This window comes from Hyperoodon ampullatus, assembly GCF_949752795.1.
Source record: "Hyperoodon ampullatus genome assembly, chromosome: 1".
NCBI classification, from domain to species: Eukaryota; Metazoa; Chordata; class Mammalia; order Artiodactyla; family Ziphiidae; genus Hyperoodon; species Hyperoodon ampullatus.
The window spans coordinates 225,371,153-225,383,499 of NC_136914.1; the positions used below are offsets into that span (position 1 = coordinate 225,371,153).

At 48.3% G+C, this 12,347-nt stretch overlaps 1 protein-coding gene across 1 annotated transcript in view; it reads left to right on the forward strand.

The window, feature by feature from the left end:
- The window catches only part of PTPRE (protein tyrosine phosphatase receptor type E), a gene marked incomplete at its 5' end in the record, with an annotated part of 165,975 nt that overhangs the window by 86,191 nt on the left and 67,437 nt on the right, over positions 1–12,347 (forward strand). The window lies entirely within an intron of this gene.

A 12,347-nucleotide genomic window follows, 5' to 3' on the forward strand; every position in this document is an offset into this window, starting at 1 on the left:
AATTTCCTCTTAGAATTTTCTCTAAGCTAAGTGGAAAACTCTAGAATAAAAGATTTTTACCTTTAAAGCCTATTTGGGGGAAAGGCTCGCATCATACGTGTGTGGCAGAGTTTTCCTGCACGTTTTCTTCACTTTCAGTTGTCTTTCAATTTAGTTTTGCCTTGAAAGAATTCGGGGGAAAGGATAACACTAGTGGTAATTTTTATTTGGAAACTAAATCTGAAGCATGGCGGACTCGTGATGGATCTTGCAATGTCTGTGCTTGCTCTCTGCGGGCTGTGAACCCCGCTTGTCCTGGGCGCTGGGTGTCTTCCCTTCCTCTGCCTTTTCAAGCGCAGTGCACCGGAGGGTTTTGATGACCCAGCTGGGACCGCCGACTGCAGCAGCCAGCAGCCGGGTTGCCTTGCTTCCAGCAGCCAGACTGCTTCTCTGCCAGCTTTCTTCCTGATTTATTTTAAACTTAAAAAAAAAAAAAAAGGAAAAAAGGGCACTCCACCACTGCAAATTATAAATTAATTTGCAAGTGTTGATTTCAACTAGAGATGAGCCATCTCTCCTGACACTTTTTCCCCTACTGGATTTTGGGCTCTGGTTTGTGATGACATAGTCTGGGTACTGCAGCCACTAGCCTCAGAAGGAGAATTACAGAGGGAATACCCACGTAAATTATGTATTGCCTTCTGCATCAGTAGCCTGCTTGGAAATGTTCAAATTGTCAACCGACGAGACTCCAGTGCTGTGGACATGGGTTTGAATGAATTGATCACCTAGGGGCTGTTCAGAAAGCCATGCTCTGTAAGTATCCGGGGATGCACAACACAGATGGGAAAAGGGATTTCTGGAATGTTCTTTATGTCGCTGGTTTTGGTTGGGAGAAAAATGCATTTTCCAATAGCTTTTAACATGTAATATCTAATGTTGCCTCTCACTGTTAATTTAAGAATGTCACAGCGATTCTATTCTTGGTCAGGTTTGTATGTGAGCTTATGCTACCAGTTTGTAAAATGTAACATCCGTGCAGGTGGTGGGTGAGCAGTTTTTACAAACGATTTGTGCAGATTTTATGTCTTCCTATGCGTTAAATTGCTATTTAACATATAAGCATTCTCTTTCACTTAAAATATAATATCTAAATGTTCTTTAAGCAAAGAGAACGTGCTTAAGATTTTGGACATGCATCTTTCAGCTAACGTGGAAATTATAAAGACATTTTAGGAAATATTTGACATGAAAGCCGACTAACCAATTAAAAAATGGGAGGAAGAGATTTTTTTCTAGCTGTTTTCTTTCTTTCCTTCCTTCCTCCCTCCCTCTTTCTTTCTTTCCCTCTCTCTCTCCCTTCCTTCCTTTCTTTCAATTTCTTTCTTTCTTTCAATTTCTTTGTTTTTCTTTCTTTCTTTCTTTCTCTCTCTCTTTCTCTCTCTCTTTCTTTCTCTCTCTCTCTGTCTCTCTCTCTTTCTTTTTCTTCCTGCCTTCTTTCTCTCTTTTTTCTCCTACTGCTACAGTTAAGGCTGTATCATTTTGTAATTGCATCTGTTCTCACAGTGACTGTATGTTTGATAGATGCTCAAATTACTTTTCAATTGCTAATGCTGCTCTGTGGGTAACTCAGATACAACTCGCCTTTGAATTATTTTGGATACATATGGTGAGAACAGGCTTCCTGCTGAGAAAAAAATATTAGGTTGCTTCCTACGAGGTGGTTCATTTAATCAGTTTATCCTGGGACGGCAGTCTTTCCCGGCAAAGTAGAGGGAACCCTTCCAGGCTCTTGCACACTCCTGGAGGGATGGCCCTTCATCCCAGTGTTGCCGTAAGGACTGCACCTGCTCGCTCACTCGGGACCACGCCTCTGGAGGTGCCTGTGCCCGGTGGCCGGAAACTGCCGTGCCAGGGCCGGCCTTCTCCCCGGGACCCCCGTTAGAAGGGCACCCCTGTGCATGTGGGCCCCCAGAAACATCATGAATGGGATCCACAGTTCACCTTAAATTTTGCTTTTTTTTTTTTTTTTTGCCCTGTGAGAGCACATCAGACTAGTTCATGTTAGAAAGTCCAGAGTGAAAAACTTCATAGCACTTTGCCTCTTATGTGAAAGTGCGTCCCTTACCTTCCAGCCAACTTAGGTGCCGTCTGGCTGTTCTTCACTAAAGAGAAGTGTGTGTGTGTGTGTGTGTGTGTGCTGTGTATGGGGCAGCACACAGAAAAGAGCAAGGGACCACTTCTCTGGGAGTTGGAAGCTAAGAGCATCCAGTCATAAATTCCTGTTCTTTCACACTGAGTGGCGTGGTTTTTGGTGTCCTGGCAAAAGGCTCGCGGTCAGGAAACCCTGAGCTGTTGTTCCCACAGTACCTTATCCCAATCATGCACAGGGTGAATTCTGCACGACTTTTCTGCCTTTTGATGTGATTTAAATCCTCCTGCTCCCAGTATGGCTTTGGGGGCTGTGAGGTGGCCTGGGGTAGCTCCTTCTCTGTCCCCCGGATCCTGGGCGGGCTCAGGGCCCCGCTCCCTGACACAGGCAGACTGAGGACTGTGCCTTCCGTGTCCTGCCCCTCGGGACCTCCCGGGGGGGCTGAGGGAGATAACGTATGGGGAAGTTCTCAGAACCAGGAACACATGGAGTCTGTGACAGTCAGCCCCCGCTGAGTAGGGCCGCCATGCGGCAGCTTGCTGTTCCTCTGTAATAAGGGGTCTAAGGGCTCAAGGGGTTATGGTCTCACCTGGTTTCCCCTCCCCCTGGCCCCCCTAAATAAACTCCCTCATTCGTGTTGCAGGAAGAGCACCCCCACTGTCTGATGTCCGGAGGGCTGGCCCCTGCCTCGGGACTTCACTTACAGTCTGTGACCCCTGGGCAGGCACACTCCAGCCCTCACCCCCTCCCTAATCTAGAGCCGTGTGCCTGCTGAGCGGAGAGCTGAGCTGTAACAGAGTGTGAGTGCCTCCCCGCATTGGACCGCACCCCCGTTTGCTTACCTGTGCTGCGGGGAAGCTGCAGGAGGGAGCCCATCCCGGGAACAGGGGATGAAGGTTCCTGTTTGCAGGAAGTTTGTGTAAAGGTGGCCCCCCGTGCAGGAGGGCTCCAGAGGGGCCAGGGAAGAGAGCGAGTACCCTTCAGGAGGAAGCAGGAGTGGGGGTCACTCTGCTTCAGGGCCCCAGCGATTGGAACGGGGGTCCGAGGAGGGAAAACACAACAGTGGGTGGGTTGGCAGGAAAAGCGGACACCTCAGAACCCAGGAAGGCAGGGCTGATGCTTCCTTTTTCATCTTCATCTTCCCTGCTCCTGGCATCCTGCCTGACACATAGCAGGTGTTCACGCAGTTGCTTCTACATAAATGAACATGAGCTGGTGAACGAAGCAACATCAGTTGGTTTTGCAATATTTGGGGGCGATACGTCTCATGTGTGATGTGTTTTGTCTCTCTACAAACACGCATGCGTAGCTACATAGTTTGAAGTATGGAAAAGCGTTGGAGCCTTTGGATCAGAGGCTGGGTTGAAATCCTGACCTGTCACTTCCTTGCTTTGAGACTTCGGGAGTGACTTGACCTCTGGAAGGTAGTACCTTCTTCTTCAGTGGCTGAGGGACTGAGATGACATGATTCTTGTAAAGCGCTCAGCAAACTGCCTGGCCCTGAGCAGGCTCTGTAGAGCATCACTGTTATTGTTATTATTTCTTCCTTCATATTCTCCTAATTGCACTGGGTAGCAGTCATTTGTATTTCTTTGGGAAACACATTTAAAAAGTCAGCCACGGGCTTCCCTGGTGGCGCAGTGGTTGAGAGTCTGCCTGCCGATGCAGGGGACATGGGTTCGTGCCCCGGTCCGGGAAGATCCCATATGCTGCGGAGCGGCTGGGCCCGTGAGCCATGGCCGCTGAGCCTGCGCGTCCGGAGCCTGTGCTCCGCAATGGGAGAGGCCACAACAGTGAGAGGCCTGTGTACCGCAAAAAAAAAAAAAAAAAAAAAAAAAGTCAGTCACGCTCGGGGGAAACAAACTTTCAAAAATGTTTTCTAATGCGTTAAAGAAAATATTTGCACCATCGATTTTAAAAGCATGCTGTACGGTTTGCATTTCAGAACTGTAGTCTGTTACCTTCATCCTGCTACTAGTGTAAAAAAAGAAAAAAGAAAGCAGCACAATACTGAAGGCAGTTTTTAAGTCTAAACTAATCTTAAGTAGCTGGAAGTTAAAAGTGCATTTTTACTCCATCCGTTTATGGCTGTTCACACGCAGACATAAGGTGCTGGGGTTCTGCCAGGGTTTTAAAATTAGAGCAAAAGAAGTGAGACCCAACTTAATTAGTATAAATGTTGCCGTGTGACTTCTAATAATGAGTGTAATTTGCAATGCATGCTCACCATGTAATTTAGCACAATGGGACCCACAGAATGTAGGACTAGTATTTAATCAAGAGAAATGATTAATGCAGAAAGGGATGAAGTTTGGAGATTGGAATCCTGTATAGAAGCCGTGCGTGCCCACTGGGATATTCCGCTTATAGCACCATTTTCAACACCCCTTCTGGCCCCACCCCAGAGGAAGCTGTGTCAGCTACTGAGCTGTGTGACTGGCAAATTACTCAGTGTTTCTGCGCCTCAGTTTCCTCATCTGTGAAGTGGGGACAACAGTGGTCCCAATCTCTTATTGTTGCCGTGGAGATTAAATGAGTGGACAATGGAAAGCCCTGGGTATGCAGCACTCAACCAGTGTCTCGCCGACTCTCACTTTTGTGATCGTTTTCATTCATGAGTATCTTGGATGCCAGGCTGGGGAGGGTAGCTTTTATCCCAAAGTACAGTATGGGGTGGTCCTGGGATGCTCTGTCTTTACTGAGGTGAAATTCACATCACCTAAAACTAGCCATTTTAAGGAGTACAATCCAGTGGCACTTAGTACACTCACAGTGTTGTGCAGCTATTGTGCCTACCTAGTTCAACGCATTTGCATCACCCCAGAAGGAACCCTCTGTACCCCTTAAGCAGACAATCCCCATTTCCCCCCCTCCCAAGTCTCTTGGGATCACGAATCTGCTTTCTGTCTCTATTGTTTGATGTATTCCGGTATTACATAGAAAAATGAAATCAGACATTATGTGAGCTTTTTGTCTGGGCTCTTTCACTTACCATTATGTTTCTGAGGGTCACCCAGGCTGTAGCAGCAGTGCTTCCTTCCATTTCATGGCTGCTCTAATATCCCATTGTATGGACATGCCACAGTTCCAGTTCGTTTGTCCATTCCTCAGTTGATGGACGTTTGGGTTGTCTTTTGCCTTTTGACTATTGTGAAGTATGTTGCTATGAATAGTGGTGTACAAGTTATTGTACTCCTGTTTTAAGTTTTTTGGATATATACCTAGGAGTGGAATTACTGGGGATAGAGTAGTTCCGCGTTGAATTGTTGGAGGAATCCCCCAGGCTGTTTTCCACGACAGCTGCACTCTTTTGCGTTCCCACCAGCAGAGTATGAGGTTGCTGTTCCTCCCCCCATCCTCGCCAACACTTGTTATGTTCTGTTATTTTTTTAAAGTCTAGTCATCTTAGTGGGCATGAGTGGTATGTTACTGTGGTTTTGTTTCTGTTTACGTTTCCCTAACTATTAATGATGTTGAGCATCTTTTCATGTGCTTGTTGGTCATTTGTGTATCTTCTTTGGAGAAATATCTATTTAAGTCCTTTTTTTTTTTTTTTTTCTTTTGCGATATGCGGGCCTCTCACTGTTGTGGCCTCTCCCGTTGCGGAGCACAGGCTCCAGACGCGCAGGCTCTGCGGCCATGGCTCACGGGCCCAGCCGCTCCGCGGCATGTGGGATCTTCCCAGACCGGGGCACGAACCACGTCCCCTGCATCGGCAGGCAGACTCTCAACCACTGCGCCACCAGGGAAGCCCTGTCCTTTGTTTTTTAATTGGGTTATTTGTCTTTCTGTTCTTGAGTGGTAAGGGCCCTTCATATATTCTGGGTACTAGATCCTTATCAGATACATCATTTGCAAATACTTTTTCCCATTCTGTAAGGTGTCTTTTCACTTTCTTGCTAGTAGTACCCTTTGATGCGCAAAAGTCCTGAGATGGTTTTAGGTGGAAACAGAGCATAGCAGCGAACAATTCTGAATCATGAAGGGAGAGATTCTTCCCTTCCTCATCCCCTTCCAGTCTTCCTCATGCTCACAGCAGGGAGAGGCTCAGTTTGATGGCACTGTGTCTTCAACACCTTCACACATCTTTTTAACAGAAAGAGAACAGGCTCTGGCCCAAGAGCCTTCCACGGGGCCAGTGTTTAGCAAGAATTGCTTCCCCTTCTCCACTGAGCTGATTAAGATCATCACTATATATGGCTAGCGGTGCTGGGTTTCCCATTTACGCTAATGACAAAGCGTTTCCTTTTAAAGCAGCCGCGTAGCACAGGGAGATCAGCTCGGTGCTTTGTGTCCACCTAGAGGGGTGGGATAGGGAGGGTGGGAGGGAGGCTCAAGAGGGAGGAGATATGGGAACATATGTATATGTATAGCTGATTCACTTTGTTATACAGCAGAAACTAACACACTGTTGTAAAGCAATTATACTCCAATAAAGATGCTAAAAATTTAAAACAAAGCGTTTCCTTTTAAATACATGTATTTGGTTTTTTTAGGAAAATGAGTGAATGATGAGACAAAGCTTGTGATGGTGACGAGAGGGTACAGATGCGTGGGTACTGCCTGAAGGTCCCTGGGCACAGAGGAGGGGTGGGTGGGACCACCCATCTGGGAGTGGGGTGCAGGGTGGACTGCAGGCACCAGGCTGAGCGGGCATGGGAGGGCCACCTGGCTGCCACCACGGCCTCCCCGGGGTGTCCTGGGGGCTGTGCCCGGCCCTGCTCTTTCTGGCTCCTCACTTAATCCTGATGGCTGCCCGGTGGGTGCAGACGGTCTTGACCTTCAGGGTGAAGAGACAGAGCATGCGAACAGTGGGCAAGTCAACTGCGAGGCGAACGTGGAGGGTTGGGGACTGATGCATGTAGGGGATGAGCAGGAAGGAGGTCTGGAAGGATCTGGAAGGATCCGGAAGGATCCAGAAGGACCCCACAGCCAGTGAAGGGGCAAGACAGGCAGACAGGGAACTAGAGGCATTTTAGAAACCTCTTCACAACTTTCTTAGCTCAGCATCTGTATCCATTTCCTACTGTTGCTGTAGGAAATGAACACAAACTCAGTCACTTAAACAATAGATACGGTTCTCCCACAGTTTGGGAGGCTGGAACTCTGAAATCAAGGTGTCAGGAGGGCCCTGTTTCCTTTGAAGGCTCCAGGGGAGGTTCCTTCCTTGCCTCTTCCAGCTTTTATGTTTCCTGGTGATCCTTGGTGAGCCTTGACTTGTGGCTGCATCACTTCAATCTCTGCTGCCGTCTTCACATGCTGTTTTAGGAAAAAAAAACAGCCTTTCTTTCCTCCTATGTGTCTCCTTCATGTCTGCACAGAATGCTTCACTTCTGGTCACAAAACATGTGGAGGTTTTCCCCCACCAAGCAATTCTCTGTGACACCAGCTGGGCATCCTACAATTTAACTGGATTCTAACATCATCTGGAAATAGCGTCAGATCCCACAGGTGAAGGGATCCCTCCCACGAGACTGCTCCCCCTTCAAATGCCAATCACAAGTCCAGGTTGTCACCTGAGCTTCTGACCGAGCGGCTGTAAACTGAAGGTTCCCACAGTCCCTTCCTCGGGTTCAATTAATTGGCTAGGGCAGCTCACAGAACTCAGGGAAACACATCTACCAGTTTATTAAAGGATGCGATAAAGGATACAGATGAACAGCCAGATGAAGAGATACATAGGACAAGGTCTGGGAGGGTCCTGAGTGCAGGAGCTTCTGTCCCCATGGAGTTGGGGTGTGTCACCCTCCCAGTACATGGATGTGTTCACCCACCTGGAAGCTCTCCAAACCCTATACTATTGTAATTTTTATGGACTCTTCACCAGGCATGAGCAATCATTAACTCCGTTTCCAGCTCCTTTCCCTTCTCAAGAGAATGGGGCGGGGGCTAGGGGCGTGGGCAGGGCTGAAAACGTCAAGCTTCTAATCATGACTTGGTCTTTCTCATGACCAGCCCCCATCCAGGAACTCGTCCAGAGTTGCCTCATTAGAGCAAAGGACATTCCCATCACCCAAGCCATTAAAAGCATTTTAGGAGCCCCTGTGCCAGGAACCAGGAGGAAGATCAGATGTATATTACATGTTATAAATCACAGTGTCACGCGTCCTTCTCTGTGTGTGTCTCTCTCTCCTCTTCTAATAAGGATGCCACTCATTAGATTTAGGGCCCCCCCTAATCCATTATGACCTCATCTTAACGAATTACATTTGCAAAGACACTGTTTCCAAATAGGTCACATTCTGAGGTTCCAGGTGGACAGGAATTTAGGGGGAGCACAATTCAGCGCAGTATGGAATCTGTTGCAGGTCGGCTGCTTGTCCTTTTCCACTGCAGATCTTGGGAGTGGTAATGATACTATTGGGCTTCCTAAGACCGTAGTGAGTCCCTGGACCTTCTCTCTGGAGCTCAGTTAGGGTCAGCACCCTCGGGGTCCCTGGGCATGATTTCACAGACCAAGGAGAAAGCAGACTCTCACAGGCAAAGGTAAATCTGAGCGCAAGCATTTTACACACTTCTAGGAGCCCCTTAGGTACTTAACTAACTTTGACTTGCAAGTCACTGCTTAATAAGTCTGTTTCCTCCTGTCTGAGCCAAAGAGAAGTCGGGAAGTCTAGTCTTTCAAGCTTGCTGCATTGTTACACAGCTTCTAGATGCAAACCGGCAATGGGGCAGTATTGATGCTCTGTCGATACAGAGTTGCGTCTTTATTGAAAACTTTCCTGCATGGAGTCGCAAGACACCTGATCAGTACCCTTGTCCTTTCTTTCCATCTGGGTGACTTTGCCAGACCTGGGATACAGCAGGCAGGTGATCAGCAGGCCTTTGGATGGATAAAAAAAAAGAAGGAAACCTCCCCCGGGGAATTGAAAGGCCCACACCCCCGGGCGCCCATGACTGTGCCAAAGCCCTGCGAAAGGCTCCTTCACCAGAAAAAAGCCTTCTGGGGTGGCTCTGCCCTAAAGCATTCTCCTCCTTCTCGTCATCGCGTTCAAATAAAAGGATGCTCTTTGCTCAAAAGAGACTCCCCTCTGACACAGCCAGGTCCAGTGTCGCTGTGCTTAAAGTGGCCAGACCTTGCTTGACCTCAGCGTTTCTAAACACAGTTGAATAAACTCAAATTCTCAGGGCCTGTTTCCTATTTTCCTGTTACCTGACTTCCTAGCAGGTTGGGACATCCATTTCCTTCGAGGTTTCTTTTCTTCCTTTTTGGGGGTAACAGAACAAGGAATTTCTCTCAAAGGACATAAAGTTCTGTGATTCTATACTGATAAATATTCGAGGAGATGCAGCTGGTGTTTATAGAGATAGCACTTGGGGAAAATAAAGCTCAACTCAGGCTTTTTTTTTTTTTTTTTGGTAAACCATTTGGCCATTTCATTCCCTCAATGAACAAATACTTATTAAGCACTTATTTTATGATGCAGGGCCATTTCCCAGGTATAATAGATAAAATGAAGTTTCTGAGTAGACCTGTTTGGAATCCCAAACCCACAAAATGCTAACATCAGTTAGTGCCAAAACAATTCATGGAGTTCCATGACCCCCTTTGGGGGGGGGCGGAGTTAAAGTAAATATTTTCAGTGAATTTTTGGAATTTACAGAATGTGTGTCCATTTGTTTTGAAAGGAAATGCTTTTTAGTTTAGATGGAGTCCTGTGCTCCCTGTGCCTGTCCTGATAAAACCTTACAGTGTTTCAGAATACTTCCCAGGTCTGGTGAGCTCACTTTGATCTTGGAGACATGGTTTTCTAAAGTCTGGTTGTTTGAGACTGCCTGGGCTTGAATTCAGGCTCTGCCATTATATGGCTGTGTGGCCTTGAGCAGGTTACTTAACCTCTCTGGTCCCTCAGAGTCCTCTGCCATAAGACAGGCATGATGAGTGAAATATTTTACTATTTTACTATTTTACTATACTGTCTCAGAGAGCTGCCATGAGGGTCAAGTGTGTTTATGTGTAAAGTGCATGGACCCATGTCTTGGGCCGGAGCAAGTGCCCTGTGATGTCACCATCACGAACAGCCTCAGCATCCTTACTTGACCCTCACCTGCACGGCTCACTGTGCTTCTGGAAATGGTTGTCTCTGAAATAAGGGCACAAGTTCTGTCTCGGTACCCGAGTGCTACATGGCTGAACTTCCTACTCCTGGTGCTGACTTGGGGTGAAACTCAAAGCTTGGCATCTCCCCGCCGCACACAGGGCTCGCACTGGGGGTAGCAGGCAGCTCCCCCCAGGAAAGAAGTCTGCCCTCGCCTCCACCCAAGGGACAGCACAGCGGGCTCTGTGCCATGAGCACCTGCCCTGGGAACACTGCACAGCAGGGACGATGCATGGAAGCTTGTGGTGTCCAAGAGGCGTGCTGTCCGGGCGGGTCTCGGGCATCCTTGAAGGCCTGGGCAGAGCCATGCTTGGTAGATGCTGTGGTGGGTGGGTGAACCCCAGACATCTCACTGTCCCGGAACTGCCGGGCCCTTCTGGGGGTTTATGTCTCGGGGACTGAAAACTGAGGCCTCTCTTAGGTTTCCTTCCCCAACTCAGAACACCAGTCTGTAATAAGAGAAATAAAATGGATTCTGTTGCTTCTTGTTTGGTTGCCTTTGAGCTGAACATATTTTAAAGTGTTTATTCGCATTCCAGAAAGGGTGTGAAAGGCTCTCTTCTTATCTTACGGACTCTCCCCCAAGTCTCGTGAGGTCATTGTTTTGCTCATTTTACACACTCAGAGAGGGAAAGAGTTGGCCCAAGGCCACACAGCTAGAGAACCGGAGCTCAGGTTGCCCTGAACTGGTGGCCCAGGCTCTTTCCAGTGTTTTCCATGCTGCCGGAGGGGCAGCTGTGGTTTAAAGGATGCTAAAAGGAATGAAATAATTTGGGATTTTAAAACTTGGAATTCTCCAACCCCCTCATTGTTTAAATGCCATTAATTAGATTGAGGGGGATTTTAGGCCATTTCTGTTGGGTCAGGTCTCATACGAAGACCTGTCTCATGCCAGCCTGGTGACCTCACCTCCATCCGTCTCTCCTAGTCAGGTGGACACACAGTGGATCATCCGAGCCCTGATGCTTTGAGAGAGAAAGAGGACACTATGGAAAATTAGGCTGGGGACGGGCCTAACTGAGACCATCCAAGGCAAGCAGGGCGTGTGGTCACTCTGCACACAGTAACAAGGGTCATTCACTCTGCAAATCCTCCTGGGCAGCCCCTGGGCGCCAGGCCCTCTGCTGGTCGTGAACCAGACCCACATCCCATCCTGGAAACCTGGGGGGGTTTGGAGCACGTCTGCACATGTTGTTCACTCGTGGCCTCCTCTGAGCCTCACATGGAGACGACACCCCACTTGACAGGCAGGCTCTCAGACAAAGTGGCAGGGCCGGGGGCTCCCTTGGCCAGCCCGGGCGGCAAGAGAGAGAAGAGCACAGCTTGGTTCGGGAACTGACATTTTTCCTTGGACTGAGGCATACAAAGCTGCTCCCTGGGGCACAGGTACGGTCACCACACCAGGGACGGGCAGTCCCCACCCTGTCCAGCTCCTGGCCTCCCCGCTCACATTGCCCCCTCGCCTTTCCTCCCTGCCCTCCCGTCCTCTTTTTCTCTCTCCATCGCTTTTCCCCCAAACATAAATATCAAAGCCGTTGTCATCAGTCAGTTTATTAAATAACTGATAACTGATCCATTAAATGGAAGCAAGTGATAGGCCAGCATGTCCTGGAAGTCTTCCGTCTTAATTAACTGCCACCGCTGCCCTTGTCCCCCACTTGATTTGTACATAATTTGAGTTATAGTTTCCAGGATAATTAATTTTAACGTGTATGGAAGAATCGCTATGGTGGGAACAAAGCCCATTTCCTGAACGTGGCATGCTGTCTGATTTATAGTCTCTCTCACTTCAGGCGAGGAAAGTCCATTCAAGTGTTACATTTCTTAGCTGAGGGAGAGGTGGAGTGTCCACAGATTATGAAATAGAATTCCAGGCTGGGAAATAGGTGTGAAGGTGCCCAATGAGGAGAATTCAGAGGCACCTCGCGATGCTAGGTACTCATCCCTTCACTATAATGCATGGAGAGAAGGATTATTAGAGAACAAATAATGGTCCTGGCGTTTGTGGGGTTGCTGTGCGGCGCTGTGCAGGTACCAGAAACCCCGCTTCTGGAGTGACCCTGGAAGGATGCTGGGTGGGTGAGAGCCTGACCTTACAGGAGGTGGGAACGTTCTGG